This window comes from Pelodiscus sinensis, chromosome 1 (assembly GCF_052426305.1).
Source record: "Pelodiscus sinensis isolate ZL-2025 chromosome 1, ASM5242630v1, whole genome shotgun sequence".
Taxonomy (NCBI): domain Eukaryota; kingdom Metazoa; phylum Chordata; order Testudines; family Trionychidae; genus Pelodiscus; species Pelodiscus sinensis.
The window spans coordinates 58,376,119-58,390,781 of NC_143052.1; the positions used below are offsets into that span (position 1 = coordinate 58,376,119).

General features: G+C 41.9%; 1 long non-coding RNA gene across 4 annotated transcripts in view; it reads left to right on the forward strand.

Annotated features, from left to right (window-relative positions):
- The window catches only part of LOC112546340 (uncharacterized), a 160,684-nt gene that overhangs the window by 137,187 nt on the left and 8,834 nt on the right, over nucleotides 1-14,663 (forward strand). The window contains exon 2 of one of the 4 annotated variants that reach the window (XR_016349979.1): nucleotides 12,016-12,093. The exons of the other annotated variants lie outside the window; for them this stretch is intronic. This is a non-coding gene — a long non-coding RNA (uncharacterized LOC112546340). The remainder of the gene's footprint in view (nucleotides 1-12,015; nucleotides 12,094-14,663) is intronic. 4 annotated transcript variants of the gene reach the window in all.

The window sequence follows — 14,663 nt, forward strand, 5'->3', positions numbered from 1 at the left end:
TGGAGTGGAATTTTACCCATGGAAGCTCATGATATTATATATTTTTGTTAGTTTCTAAGGCTAGTTCTACACCACAGGTGAAAGTCGACTTAAGATACACAACTCCAGCTACGTTAATTATGTAATTACATAACATAGCTGGAGTCAAAGTATCATAAATTGTGATTTCGCACCATCCACACAGCGTGTGGTTGATGGGAGCACATGCTCCCCTTGGCTTCCCTTTACTTTGTGAGGAGCAGGACTATCGGCACTGTTGGGGGTGCCCTCTCAGTTTGAATTAGCAGGTCTTCACTAGACTCATTAAATCAAAGCCTGGAAGATTGACTGTGTCAGTGTTGATCTCCAACGTAGTGTAAACATTGCTTAAGCTGCCACAGGACTATTCATTGTTTTTAAAGTTATAGACTAACACAACTACCGCTCTGATACATTTTCATAGATCTTCTGTAGGCTAATATAAGTCAGATCTTTATGACATAGGAATATATATAATTCTGGTGATGTCCCATGTATCCCCAGTTGAGCTGAAAATTACCTTTGAATTAGCTGTTACTACTCAAAAAAGAAATGTTGGAGTTCTCTGAGAACATCAGCTGGATGTCCAGTAACTGTTCAAAAAGCTAAGCGAATATTAGGAACCATCAGTTAAAATCTATCTCTTTGTAACTAAATAAACTTGTTTTATTCTTCAGTAAGAACCAATCCAATATTGTGAATTGTTTGGGGGTAACATGATTTAAGGTAGCGGAAGTGCTAGTGTTTCAGAGAACTCCTGGGCTGCATCTAGACTGACATGATTTTCCGCAAATGCTTTTAACGGAAAAGTTTTTTCCGTTAAAAGCATTTGCGGAAAAGAGCATCTAGATTGGCACGGACGCTTTTCCGCAAAAGCACTTTTTGCGGAAAAGCATCCGTGCCAATCTAGATGCGGTTTTGCGCAAGAAAGCCCCGATTGCCATTTTCATGATCGGGGCTTTTTTGCGCAAAACAGTACCATGTTGTCTACACTGGCCCTCTTGCGCAAAAGCATTTGCGCAAGAGGACTTTTGCCCGAATGGGAGCAGCACAGCATTTCTGCAAGAACACTGACAATCTTACATGAGATCATCAGTGTTCTTGCAGAAATTCAAGTGGCCAGTGTAGACAGCTGGCAAGATTTTCCCCAAAAGCAGCTGCTTTTGCGGAAAAACTTGCCAGTCTAGACGCAGCCCTGTAGTTGTATGTTGATCCTCATAGAGGCATAATGGACCTAATATATCTGAACTATCCAAGAGAGGGCTGGACAAAGTAGGACAGGCATCTTTGAGGGGGAGATCTGGGACCGAGAATATGTTGAAGTCACCTGCAAGTAGTAACCACAGCTGCTGGAAGCCAGAGTGTGGCTGCTGTTTGCTGACAAGCTGATGGGGTCAGAGCTGATGGATCAGGCTTGTGGCTAGACACATACACTCAGGGGCTATGTCTAGATTGGCATGATTTTCCGGAAATGCTTTTAACGGAAAAGTTTTTCCGTTAAAAGCATTTTCGGAACAGAGCATCTAGATTGTCATGGACACTTTTCCGCAAAAGCACTTTTTGCGGAAAAGCGACCGTGGCCAATCTAGACGCGCTTTTCCGTAAAAAAGCCCTGATCACCATTTTCGCGATCGGGGCTTTTTTGCGGAAAACAAATCTTAGCTGTCTACACTGGCCCTTTTGCGCAAAACTTTGCGCAAAAGGGACTTTTGCCTGAACGGGAGCAGAATAGTATTTCCGCAAAAAGCACTGATTTTTTGCAGTAGGAAGTCAGTGCTTTTGCGGAAATTCAAGCGGCCAGTGTAGACAGCTGGCAAGTTTTTCCAGAAAAGCGGCTGATTTTCCGGAAAAACTGGCCAGTCTAGACACAGCCAGGTTGTAACCTGCATGCTGTTTGGCTGTGAGGAGTGCAAGTTGAGAGTTACAGTATTGTGCCCTGGAATGTCATAGAGTCATTTGCTAGAAGTCTATAAAATCATGAATGTGTGTGGAAAAAGTGAATAAGGAAGTGTTATATACTTCCCTTGTATACCACAAAGACCAGAGATCACCCAATGAAATGAATAGTCAGCAGGTTTCAAACAAACAAACAAACAAAAGGAAGTACTTCATAAAATGCAGTCAAACCATGAAACTCATTGTCACGGGGGTTGTTGTGAATGACAAAACTATAACTAGATTCAAAAAATAATTAAATAAGTTCATAGAGGATGGGTCCATCAACGACTATTAGCCAAGATGATCAGAGATACAACTCTCTGTTCTGGGCAGGGGTGGCAGGTTTGCAGAAATGTTGGTGGTGCCCAGAATGCCCAGAGCCTGCACCCCTCCTCCATTCAAACTCCCTCCCTAACAGCTGCCTAAAGCTCTGTGAGGGAATTTGGATGGGGTAGGCGTATAGGCTCTGGGAGGGGATGGAGGGAGATGGTGAGAAGTGTGGTGCTTAACCTGGGGCAACCAGGCAGGGGCACCGGAGGGTTTCCACACACTGCTGCTTGCAGGCACCACCCGCACAGCTTTCCGTTGGTTGCAGGGACACTTGGGCCAGGGGCAGCATGTGGAGACATATGCTTCAGGGATGCATGTGCCAGCAGCTCTGTGCAGCGTATGTCAGGAATGGCAGGACACTCCAAGCCATTTTAAATCACCCGGGGGTGGCAGGAGGGGCCAGAGGACACACTGTGGGGGGGGGCATGTGGGGGCAACAGGCAGGATTAGGGGACTCACAAGGGGAGGAGTGTGCGGGACCAGCAGGCAGGGTCAGGGTACGCTTCCACGAAGAACATGTGGGAGGCGGCAGGCAAGGCCAGAGGAAAGACCCGTCACCAAACTTTGCTGGAGCTGGGCCCCCAGGCCAGAAATATTCCTGGTGCCCAGGCATCACGGGCCCATAGAACTTGTCACCCATGGTTCTAGGTATCCTTAAGCCTCTGGCTTCTAGAAGGTGGGTCTGGATGATAGGGCGTGGATCACTTAATAACTGCCCCATATTTGTTTTTTCCTATGAAGCTGCTGGGGCTGGCCACTGTTCAAAGACAGGGACCACAGGCCTAACATCACATGGCATTTCTTATGTTCTTATGCTTTTAATGAAATCTGTTAATTGAATCTAATGCCTCTTCAGTATTTGTGCAGGCAGATTAATGCCCATTTGACATGCCTCATGCTCCTCCTTGCGTTAAGCCACCAGGAGACAGATTCCGGCAGGTCTCTGCGAGCTCTGCTGCTGATACTGCTTGCCCATGCCTGTTGATGTATTTGTAGAGGAAATGGAATAAAACTGTGTGCTGAGTTCCTAGGTGTCCTGTATGTGGAGAGCAGGGAGGACTGGTGCCAGAGGAACATGGGGAGCTGCTGGCCACATGACTGTCTCTGCTCCATAATCCATGGAAAGGCTCTGACCACCTACCCCAGGGCCTGCCTTTCCCAGGCCCTGCTTTGCCTCTCCCCTTCCCTGCTTCCTCTCCCCCCTCCTCTTCTCCACCTTGCTCCACCTCCCTTCCCCTGAGGAATGCGGCCCAGGGAACTAGTGGGGCTGACGGTCCAGGGCTGGCAGCAAGACTTTGTCCTTCCCACTGGCAGCAGTGGGGGAAATGGAGCAACATGGCCCTAGTTCACTTTGCTCCTCCGGCTGCATTGCTTCACTTCCCACTGTTGAGGGCAGAGCAGGCTGTGGCCACATTGCTCTGGGTCCACCGGCTGCTGGCTGGCCCCTTGCCCCTCCACCCATGGTGTTTGAAGGCCCATGTGCCCCTTTGTGTGCTCCACTGGTTTACCGCTGGCAGGGAGACTATCTTAGCAGCTCTAGGTGTTTCATCAGGGAAAACTGCACACTCTCTGGCCCCTTAAAGGAGGCAGGATATCCAAAACAGGACAGGATCTTGGGGGAAGCCATTGGGGAAAGAGTGACTAAAACTCTCTGAACATCCTTTTGCTTAAACAGTGTGGGACAAAAAAGGTGAAGGCAATTTCATCCTTCCGGTAACTCTACCGGAGCCTAAATTACATCGGGGTGAATCTAACCTACTGTATGAAAATAGTCATCAGCCATGAGCATGCTTTTCTGTTTCTTAAATCTATGACTTTCAGGAGGACCCACCACCCTGGGTGAATCAACAGAGATAAGCAGGTTTTATTTAAATGCTTTCAATACCAAATAGAGCTGAAAGCATATGTCAAAATGGAGAAAGACAAAATGCATCAAGATTGTGCCATGATAAGCAGAACTGCAGAGTATTAATAATGCAAAGATAAAATAGATTAAAAGGCATTGTGTGTGGATTTATTAAACAATTCTCCAGTTAATTAAATGATCAAAATCAAGAAAAGCGTCACAGTAAACAGGGCTCTAATAAGAACAAAAGAGCCCATCAAATGATACAAGGAGTTATCTAAAATTTATTGCCATGTACTCAGTATGCCTGAAACAAATGATCTGTGAAAATGTAGTTCTAAACAGGAAAGCACTATGAGAGAGAGAAAAGGCAAATTCACCAACTATAGTTTAAACCCTTAGTAAATTTTGTCAACATTTTCTAGCTTATTTTAACATTGTTCAATAATATTCATCACTGAAATTCCATCATCATTTAAAGAACTGTAAATTTAGTGACTGAAACAAAGCAGTAGCTATTTTAGCAAATAGCAGAGTTTGTGAATTTATTGTCAACCTACCCTACAGTTTATAAAATAATTCTCAGCCAGCAGGTTTGTGTATGAAAGCTACTGTAAATCAAACTTTTCTTCCAAAAGCATCTAGCTGAAATTATTTTTTCATGTAATGGTTTGTAGCTAGATATAATGTTTCAAGGAACACTGTCATCCTAAAATCCATATGTTAAAAAAATGTCTTTACCTGCCTGCTGGGTAATATTTCTATTGATATCAATGAGTTTCGGAGCTGCGCAAGATTAGAGAAATGGATTATTATAAAAATCCAGTTTCCAGGTCATCTTTCATGGGTTTTGTTTCCTTTTTGCATTTCTCTCAACATGGATAGTGCATCAATAAAATAATATTAATCTCCAGATTTGTAGTTCTTCAGTGTTTGGGTTACAAACATTGTAGGGGAATGTGGGCTTATTTAGGGTATGTCTACATAACAGGGCTAAACTTGAAATAAGCTATCCAACTAGAGCTACGCTAATTGCGTATTTTAAATCAAAATAGCTTATTTTGAATTTGGGCACATCTCCACAACACTTATTTTGAAATAGCACACTCTTCTTTCAACTTCCCTTAATCCTTGTAAAATGAGGATTGTAGGAGTCAGAGTAAGAAGTCTTCTGGCTGGACATTATTTCGACATTATGTCGAAATAACTGCTTGTGTGTAGATGTGCAGTTAGTTATTTCAAAATAACGTCAGTTATTCCTAAATAACTGTGCTGTGTAGATGTACCCTTAAAGAGAACTGTCGGCTGGGGAGGGAGGCACCCGCAGTGTGTCTGTAGGCTTGGGGTCCTGTGCAGGTAAGGGTCCAGGTGGTCCAGCCCACTCGGCTGGGCCTTCCAAGAGTCCTGGGGGTCTGGGTAAATCTGGGGGCCTGGGCAGTGGTTTCCGCAGCCTTGTCAAGTTATCTAGGTCAGGCGGCGACAGTGGCAGTCTAGGCCAATGCTCAGGGCCCGGCATCCTCCCTCTGAGAGCAGCGTGGCAGGGCTTTCTTCCACTGGTGCTGGGGAAGAGCCTCTGCTCTGCAGCCAAGCCCTAACTGAGCTCAGAGTTCCTCTTCTTATACCCCCAGCCCTGACTTCCTGATTCCTGTGGGCAGGGTTGGGTGGTTCTGGCACCGCCCACTAAGGGGGTTTTGTGGGAATTTCCTCCTCTGGGTCAGTGGGAAGCTATGCTGACTCACTGCACTCGTATTTGCATGTTTTTGTGTGTGTGCATTTTCTTTAAAATGATCAGATTGATGTTTGTGCAGGGCTTTGAAAATACTATATAAATGCAATGATATTACTGTTTGTACCTACTTCACAGTTTATACTCCAAATCTGGAGTATTGACAATGAGATACCTAGTTTTGGGTTTGCAGGATCCAAGCCAGAGTTGAGACGTATCCCGGAAAAGCTCTGCCATGTCCAAGGAACGTGTCTACTTTTTCAGGACAGTTTCCAAAAAAGTAGATGCATTCTTTCGGCCTCCCTGTATTCCTCATTGTATGAGGAATAAGGGATGTTCTGAAAGAGGAGGTTTTTCTGAAATTTGGCCCCGTGTAGATTTGCAAATCTTTTTGTGATATAACTCTGTAGTCTAGACATAGCCTGAGAGTCTAAAAAAAGCCTTAATAAAAAATTAAGGATATCTAAATATTTTTTCCTCTCATTCTGCTAAACAGCATTAACTTTTTCAGTTTGAGACTCTAGGGGCTAGACCTGTAAGTTGACGAGCACCTTCCAGAAATCAACGGGAGCTGGACTGAGTCGCTAAGCTCACAGAATTGGGCGATTTGACTGCAAGTAGAAATAGGACATGTCATGGAGAAATCATGACCTAGGGACATATCAAATGGTCTGAAAATAATTTAGACACTAGTGAATTCTGTTGCTGGTTTCTTGTTTAATTTTGACAAGCTAGCCTATAACATGATGCAGCTTAATGATTGTGTTGCTGCACAACATGAAGCTTCTTTTGACACTTCATGTCACATTAAATCATAAGAAGATTTTTAACAAGAATGCTTTTGGGTTTGAGCAATTGCAGTGAAGTAGGATAATTGTCTTTCTTTTATTAAATGTTGTGAAAAGCAGCCCTTTCCCATCCTGATTGCTGCTCAGATCGGGACACAAGCAGTGTGAAACTGACAGTCCATTAATTAGGACATGGCTGTATCTGTTGCAAATCTAGACAATCAGTAGGGGTATGTCTAGACTACATGGCTCTGTCGCCAGAGCCATGTAGATTAGTTTACTAGACAGACCCAAATGAAGTGGCGATTTAAATAATCACCGCTTCATTTACATTAAAATGGCTGCTGTGCTGAGCCAATCAGTTGTTTGTCGGCTCAGCGCGCTAGTCTGGATGCTCCACGGTCGACATCAAAGGCATTTGTCGCCCGCCCCGTTATGCCTTGTGGGATGAGGTTTACTGGGGCGGTCAACAAATGCCTTTGATGTCAACCATGGAGCGTCCAGACTAGTGCGCTGAGCCGACAAACAGCTGATCGGCTCAGCGCGGCAGCCATTTTAATTTAAATGAAGCAGCGATTATTTAAATCACCGCTTCATTTGGGTATGTCTAGTAAACTACAGGCAGTCCCCGGGTTACATGGATCCGACTTACATTGGATCCCTACTTACAAATTGGGTGAGGCAACCCCACACTAGCTGCTTCCCCCCAGCAGACTAGGGAGACCCGAAGCTAGCGCCCCCCTCGGCACACCAGGGAGACGCGGAACGGCTTTTCTCAGCAGACACCTCAGCTTGAGAATAAAGGACTGAGGGAAGTGAGGTGTGGGAGAATAAAACTGAACTCTGGAGAAATGTTTGGCTAGAGTTTCCCCTACAATATGTACCAGTTCCGACTTACATACAAATTCAACTTAAGAACAAACCTACAGTCCTTATTTCGTACGTAACCCAGGGACTGCCTGTAATCTACATCGCTCTGGCGACAGAGCCATGTAGTCTAGACATACCCTAGGTTACCCACATCACCAGTAGAGATTTTTGTTGTAGGAAAGTATGGAGAGCTGCTGTCTCATCTTCTAAAAACATCAGGATCCTGACTCTGCTATTTTGCCTCTATACCAACCGATCCATTGATTAGACTGAAAGCAGTGATAGAACTGTTCTTCATTTTGTGATACCATACAATGCCATACACGTTGTCAGTTCTAAAAACATTATATGGGAAATTATTATTGTTAAAATCCCCTTCTGATGTGTTTTAATAAATACATTTTGATAAAATAATAATTTTACAATTGTCATACATGTGATCATTGAAACATTTCTTAATGGGCAATGTCGGGAAAATTTAAATTTTCCCTGGTAATAACAGTCCATAATACTTATTACAGAATATAAAAAAATGTCTCTTTCAGAACTTAGCAAGCAATTGTCAAGCAGCACATTGAAAATTAAGTAGTAGCGCAACAAACTGCATCTGTAAGATGCTTAGCTTTTAAGGGCAGTTACTGGTCAAAATTAATCCTCAGTGTAAATGTATTGACTCCACTGGAGTTATCACCTGGGATAAACTCATCCCATTCTCTTTTGGATATCTTTTTAATTTTCCCTTTTGTAAAAAGAATACAAGAAAAGCACTTTCCAGGGAGTGACTGTGAGCATGGAGATGTGGGGTTTAATGCCACGCATGGTCAATGAAGGAGCTGTAAATGTAATGACCTTGTAGTTTCATCATTTACACCCCCATGCAACTCTGATGAGATCAGTGAAGGTCATAGCAAGGAATGGAATTTGGTTCATGTGTAATTTAGCCCTATATTTTACTCCCTATTTTGGTTACAATCAGAGTAGGTAAAAGCCCCCCTAAAGAGTGCTCTGAGTTATAGTAGCTATAGCTCCAAATTGGCCTTATCTCACTCTTCCACTAATGTAAAAGGAGCTGTTGCAAACCTGTGCAAGACTCAGTTGCACTAGTTTAAGATCCCTTGAAGCCTTTATAGCGGTACTGAGGGAAGGGCCAAAGGGTCATCTGACTCTGGCCTTATCCTTTGAAAACATATGATTCTAGCCACCATGTGACACAGGATACTAGATTAGATGGACTGTGGGTCTGAAATATGGCAATTTCTATGTTCTTATTCAGACTAAACTGACATGATTTTAAATAGTTGAAGAAATGTGTACACCTCTACAAACCGTGACTCTCTGGTACAGCAACATGGACTACAGGTGTTCCAAGAACAGAGCGTCCCAGCATGTTACAGACGTGGTGGTGAGCTGGGCTGTGGATGGGGGGACTGAGAGCCAGCATGTGGCTTAGCTGGGCTGCTGAGGGGGGAGGCTAGGTGCCAGGAAGTTTCTGCGCTGAAGGGGGAAGGAGGCAGGAAGCCTGGTGCGCAGCTCAGCTGGGCTGAGGAGGGGGAGCCGGGAAGCCCAGTGGGGCAGCAGAGCAGCAGGAGGGGTGGGGGGAAGGGATCAGGAGGCCAGAAATGATCTTCCCGGAAATGACAAAATCCTCATCTGGGACCAATTAGGCCCCAAAGAAGCCAGTCCAGGGAGGCCCAACCTGTACTGAAGGAGTAAGTTACAGATGCAGAGTAAATACATTTTCATAATCTACTATATTTTGATTAGACTGTAGGTGTGTCTACACTCCAACCATAGCTCGAAATAAGCTACGTAATTTGAGCTACATAAATTGCGTTGCTTATTTTGAATGTTTCAAAATAGCTTATTTTGAAATTTGGCACTGTCTAAACAGTGGCTTACCAGGACATCAGAATAGTGAGCCTGTTATTTTGAAAGCTATTTTGAAAGCATCCCATCTTCTGATAGTAGCCAAGACCGCCTGTAACTGGCAGATGATTTTTGGAGCACCTCTCAGATGATATGGGTAAGTAGTTTTGAGTTATAAAACCAAGTGAAGAGGTTATTTTATATTTTCAGAATTTTCTACCTTTTTATTTAAAATATGTTTTTTTCCTAGACTTTTCAAATATATTTGGAAAAAAATCATCAAAATTTACTACTGGGTATTAATTTTAAAACAATTTTTAACAAGTATATTTTGCAAATCTATTCATTTGCACATTAGAAATATCTAGAACACTCAAAAGAATGCCTGCTGGATTCATATGCATAAAATGTGTTTTCCCTAGACTCCATCAGCATTCTAGCTCCATCACACATTCACATGTAGTGTTAAAATAAAGAGAAGCTGAAGTGTTTGGAAGGATAAAATGCATAATTAAGACATCTCAAAAAACTCAAAATCTGCCCCCCATTGCAGTGTCCTAAGGAGGAAAAAAATAGATCTGAAAAGAGAAGAAGATTTCTTGTATCTTTTCTGTCATTTGTGCATCCTTCCCGCCAGACAGCACTGGGCACAATTGAGAGGTAGGACTTGTTTACATGGTAGGATAATGCACACTATGTAAGTTGCATACTACTGTAGTTGGTTCACGTAGGCCCTGCAGGAGCACATTAAGGTTATGTCTACACTACCAGGTTATTTCAAAATAAGTTATTTTGTAATAATAACTCCTGAAATAACTATTTTGAAATAAGCTTATTCCTCTTCACAAGCAGGATTTATTATTTCAAAATAACAAGCCCATTACAGGCTTGGTAGTGTGGACACTCGCCTTGTTATTTCAAAAGAAATGCCCGAAGGTGTTGTCTCCACTACAGCTGGGATTGACACTGTAGAAACCGATCCACCAAGGGTCAATTTAGTGGGTGTAATTGAATCTTGAACATCAACTCTTAGTATTCCACTGGAATGAGATGAGAAAGGGGAGTTAATATGAGAGTTTCTACAGGGTGAGCTAATGAGCATTACAAGGATTAAAAAGAGTTTCTCCTGTTGACTGAGCGCAGTGTGGGCCACGCGGTAAGCAGGTTTAAGTTCTATCAACTTCAGTTATGCTACTAATGTAACTCAAATTGTGTACCTTAGGTTGATTTGAACCCATCGTGTAGACCTGCCTGAAGGTTCCCTAATGCACTTTTAATATAGTACTATTTTGCTATGTTAAAGAGCACTATGGGACCTCTTATATCATCATCAGGGTCTACATGGTGCAAATGTGAAGCTCATTATTGTGCTTTAGAAATCACACCCTCGTAATGCTCATTAGCCCACCCTGTACACAAGCCCATAGTGTAACCAGCATTGGTGGACTGGATTATACAGGAAGCTAATGCAATGAACTGATTCACAGATCTGAAGACAGTGTAAAGTTATAGGGAAATATTAATGAATTAAAAATACATCATAAGTAATTCCAGTAATGGAAACTTTGAACTCTCTAAATTTTAGTTCAAGAAGCTTTAAAAATCCCATTGCAGAGATGGAGTTCTCTCTTCATTTAGGTAAATTCATCCATCTGTTGTTATCACTGTTTTCAGGGCTCTTGTTTTATTTATTAGTTTGTTTGTTTGCTTATGCATTTATCTATTTTCCATTTTGGATTATATTTATTTCTGGCCTGAGGATTTTTCACTTGTCACACATTTAAAACACAAACTTTTAGATTATCTAGGCGGGACATGATGGTATCTAATTTACTGTTTGGTTTTTTGCTGAGTACTCAAAAGTCTCCACCAATAACTTCAGGAAGTAACAGGAAAAATGAGATTTATAAAATAGCCAAGAATGTCAGATCTAGTATTAACTTTTTATATAACTTTTATCTTTATTCACTGCAGAATTCCAGAAGCTTTAAAAATCATCTTCATGATACATTGTTTTATTGGAATATTTTAACAAATAGAAATTGTAAAAAGATAAGAATACATTTCAGTGAAAATGAAATGCTATCTCAACCTACTGATAAGAGAGAGGTAGAGTTTTCCTCAACATGTCACCCGTAGAGCTAGAATTGCTTTTATCAGACAAGATGCTTTTATTACTTGCTCAACACTCTGTTCTCTCCGCAATGACCATGTTTTTTTTGGCAGACATCTAACTGCTTCTTTTTTTAAGAAGCAAAGAAAACAACACTTGGGGAGGTAAAATACTTGCTGTGTTATAACCAATCAGGTCTGTTTTTCCACTGCTTTTAAGCTTATTTTCTCTTGCCCATTGAGAGCACAATGAACACAGGCCAATAAAATCCACACGCGTGTTATTAGAAGGATTCTTATCATCTATATTATGTGAATGAGATTAGCAGTCTGAAGTTCAAATATCGTCCTCTGGGGTTTAAGTATATAGCACATTACTTTGTTCCAGGACTATAATAATTAGCTTTTGATGTTAATTTATATGGGTAATGAATTAATATTCTATGTTTCTGACCAACCAGACCCTTCTGTTCTTGAGCATTCCTTAACAACTAACTTTTCATTGCCCACTTGTCTCTTAGCTACCTGATTTTAATGCAGAGAAAAGAGCTGGACCTTGGACAGGGTGATCTTGATGTGGGGAGCAGGAGGGTTGAATGGTGAGAATAAAAATAGTATATCATGTAATTAAAGACTTTCATAATGCATGCATTTAAGGGGTCCTAAGTAACAATCCACAGGCAACTGTAAACCTGGCATATCCTAACTGCTATAGAGCATCCGGTGGACACACCATATAGAAGAGAATGTCTTCAACCAACATAGTGCTGTCCAGACCAGTGCTTAGATTGGTGTAATTTACATTGCTCGGGGGGTTCACTTATTTACACCCCACAGTGGCATACTAACATAAGTTGAAGTGTGCACTAGCACTCAGTCTTCACTAGACTTGCTCTTGTGTCATCACTGAACTCTTGCTCTCTATTAGCCTCCCATACTGACCTGGCATTTAAGGCTATGTCTACACTTTAGAATTTTTTTGGAAAAGCGTCCATTTTTCAAAAAAACCCTTCAGTTATGTCCACATTGCAATCACATTGTTTTGACAAAAAATCGAAAGAACAGAGGGTTTTTTCCGACATTGGTAAACCACTTTCTATGAGGAAGAAGCCTTTTTCCGAAAGAGCTCTTTCGGAAAAATGGTGTAAGTGGACGGGGAAAAAGAAGTTCTTTTGAAAGAAGAGGAAAGGGAAAAAAGCACTGGTGCCCCAGTGGCCACTCCGTCCATAGTAATCACAGTTTAAATGCAATATAGCATCCATTCAGTGTGGACACTATCTTTCGAAAAAGCAGATTGCTTTTTCGATGCACTTTTGCTGTGTGGACGCTCTCTTTCGAAAGAAGTTTTTTTGGAAGATCTATTCTGGAAAAGCTTCTTCTGAAAGAAGCCTGTAGTCTATACATAGCCTAACTTGGCAACTCTCTAGGGGTATGTCTACACTACCACCCTAGTTTGAACTAGGGTGGTAATGTAGTCAACCGGAGTTGCAAATGAAGCCCGGGATTTGAATTTCCTGGGCTTCATTTGCATGTTGCCGGGCGCCGCCATTTTTAAATGTCCACTAGTTCGGACTCCGTGCCCTGCAGCTACACGCGGTACAAACTAGGTAGTTTGGACTAGGCTTCCTATTCCAAACTACCGTTACTCCTTGTTCCACCTAGTTTGTGCCGCGTGTAGCCGCGGGGCACGGAGTCCGAACTAGCGGACATTTAAAAATGGTGACGCCCGGCAACATGCAAATGAAGCCCGGGAATTTCAAATCCCGGGCTTCATTTGCAACTCCAGTGACTACATTACCACCCTTGTTCGAACTAGGGTGGTAGTGTAGACATACCCTAGGTTCTCGGTGAAATTTAGTTCTACAGCATATTACCACATCTGCCCAAGTACATCACAGAAATTGCAAAATGTAAAAAATCATAAATTTAAAAAAAAGCCATAAATAACTGCAGCTTTAGCCATACCCAAATTGTACAAACTAATGTACAGCATTTGGAAATCTAGAGCAATATTTTGAGTAGTAGTATTTGGGGATTTTTTTTTTTTTTAGATTGTGTGGCAAACCCTACTGTTATGTGCCCTCTAGATAAACAAGTACAACAATATCTGTCTTTCATCTGAAAATAATTAAACTGTACAAATGTGGACCGTATTTCTGTCAGTACTGCTTTTGATTATGGCTGTATACCATCTGGTGTGTGGGATTAGCAGCACTAAATAATTTGTCATAGATTGTGCAAATTATCATCTTTATTTTTGTGTTTGTGATTTTCATGTTTACAAATAGATCGACATGGAATGGTGTCTGCCTGGACCAAAAACAATAACAAAACATGCAAAGATCCCCTTTGAAAAAAATTAAAAGTGATAAATACCATTCACTATGTGTGGGTTTAACTAAAACATTTTCCTTTAACTCTTTTTCATTTGTATGGGAAAAGTCTAATCTGAACCCTGATCAATATCATTAACAGTATAGTTCATTATAAGTTTCAGATACTGGATCCCCTTCTGCAATGAATTCTGAATCGGTGCCTTAATGGGTCTGCATGGTTCTAGGGGTCTTCCTTCACAGTGCTCTTTACCAGATTGGGCACATAGCCATAGACAGAGGTGCTCGTTCATTCCACATTGTGTAGCTACATTAAATGATTCTATGTGGCATTTCATTCCATATCTAATTTTTGAAAGTAGCTTCATAAACATTCATAGCCCAAGAAACCTCTGCCCAGACATCCTGTCTGAAAAATCCTAATTGAGAGGACTTTTCTGAATAGTGAAATGATTGATCTCTCTAGACTTAATTCATTCAGCCTTACATCCAAGCACTATGCCACTTGTGATAGCTCTCAATTTAAAGATTATCCAAATTCAGAAGAGACCCACCAGAATGAAGAAACAAGATGGAGCAAAGAGAGAGGATCGTACCTCTTTGACAGAGTTTGGCCCAGTAATGAAAATGGAAGCCCTAGAACCTCTATGGGATTATTGATCATTACATGTGAAACAACCCGAGTGCCTCTAATGGCTGGGGAAAGCCAATGCAGAGCACCTAGGTCCACTACTGACACAGATCGTTTACACCTTCTTTGGATAAAAACAATCTTCCAGCCAGCTTTAAGTATGCCATAACCAGCCAGTCCAATCAGAATTCACCAGTGTCTTACT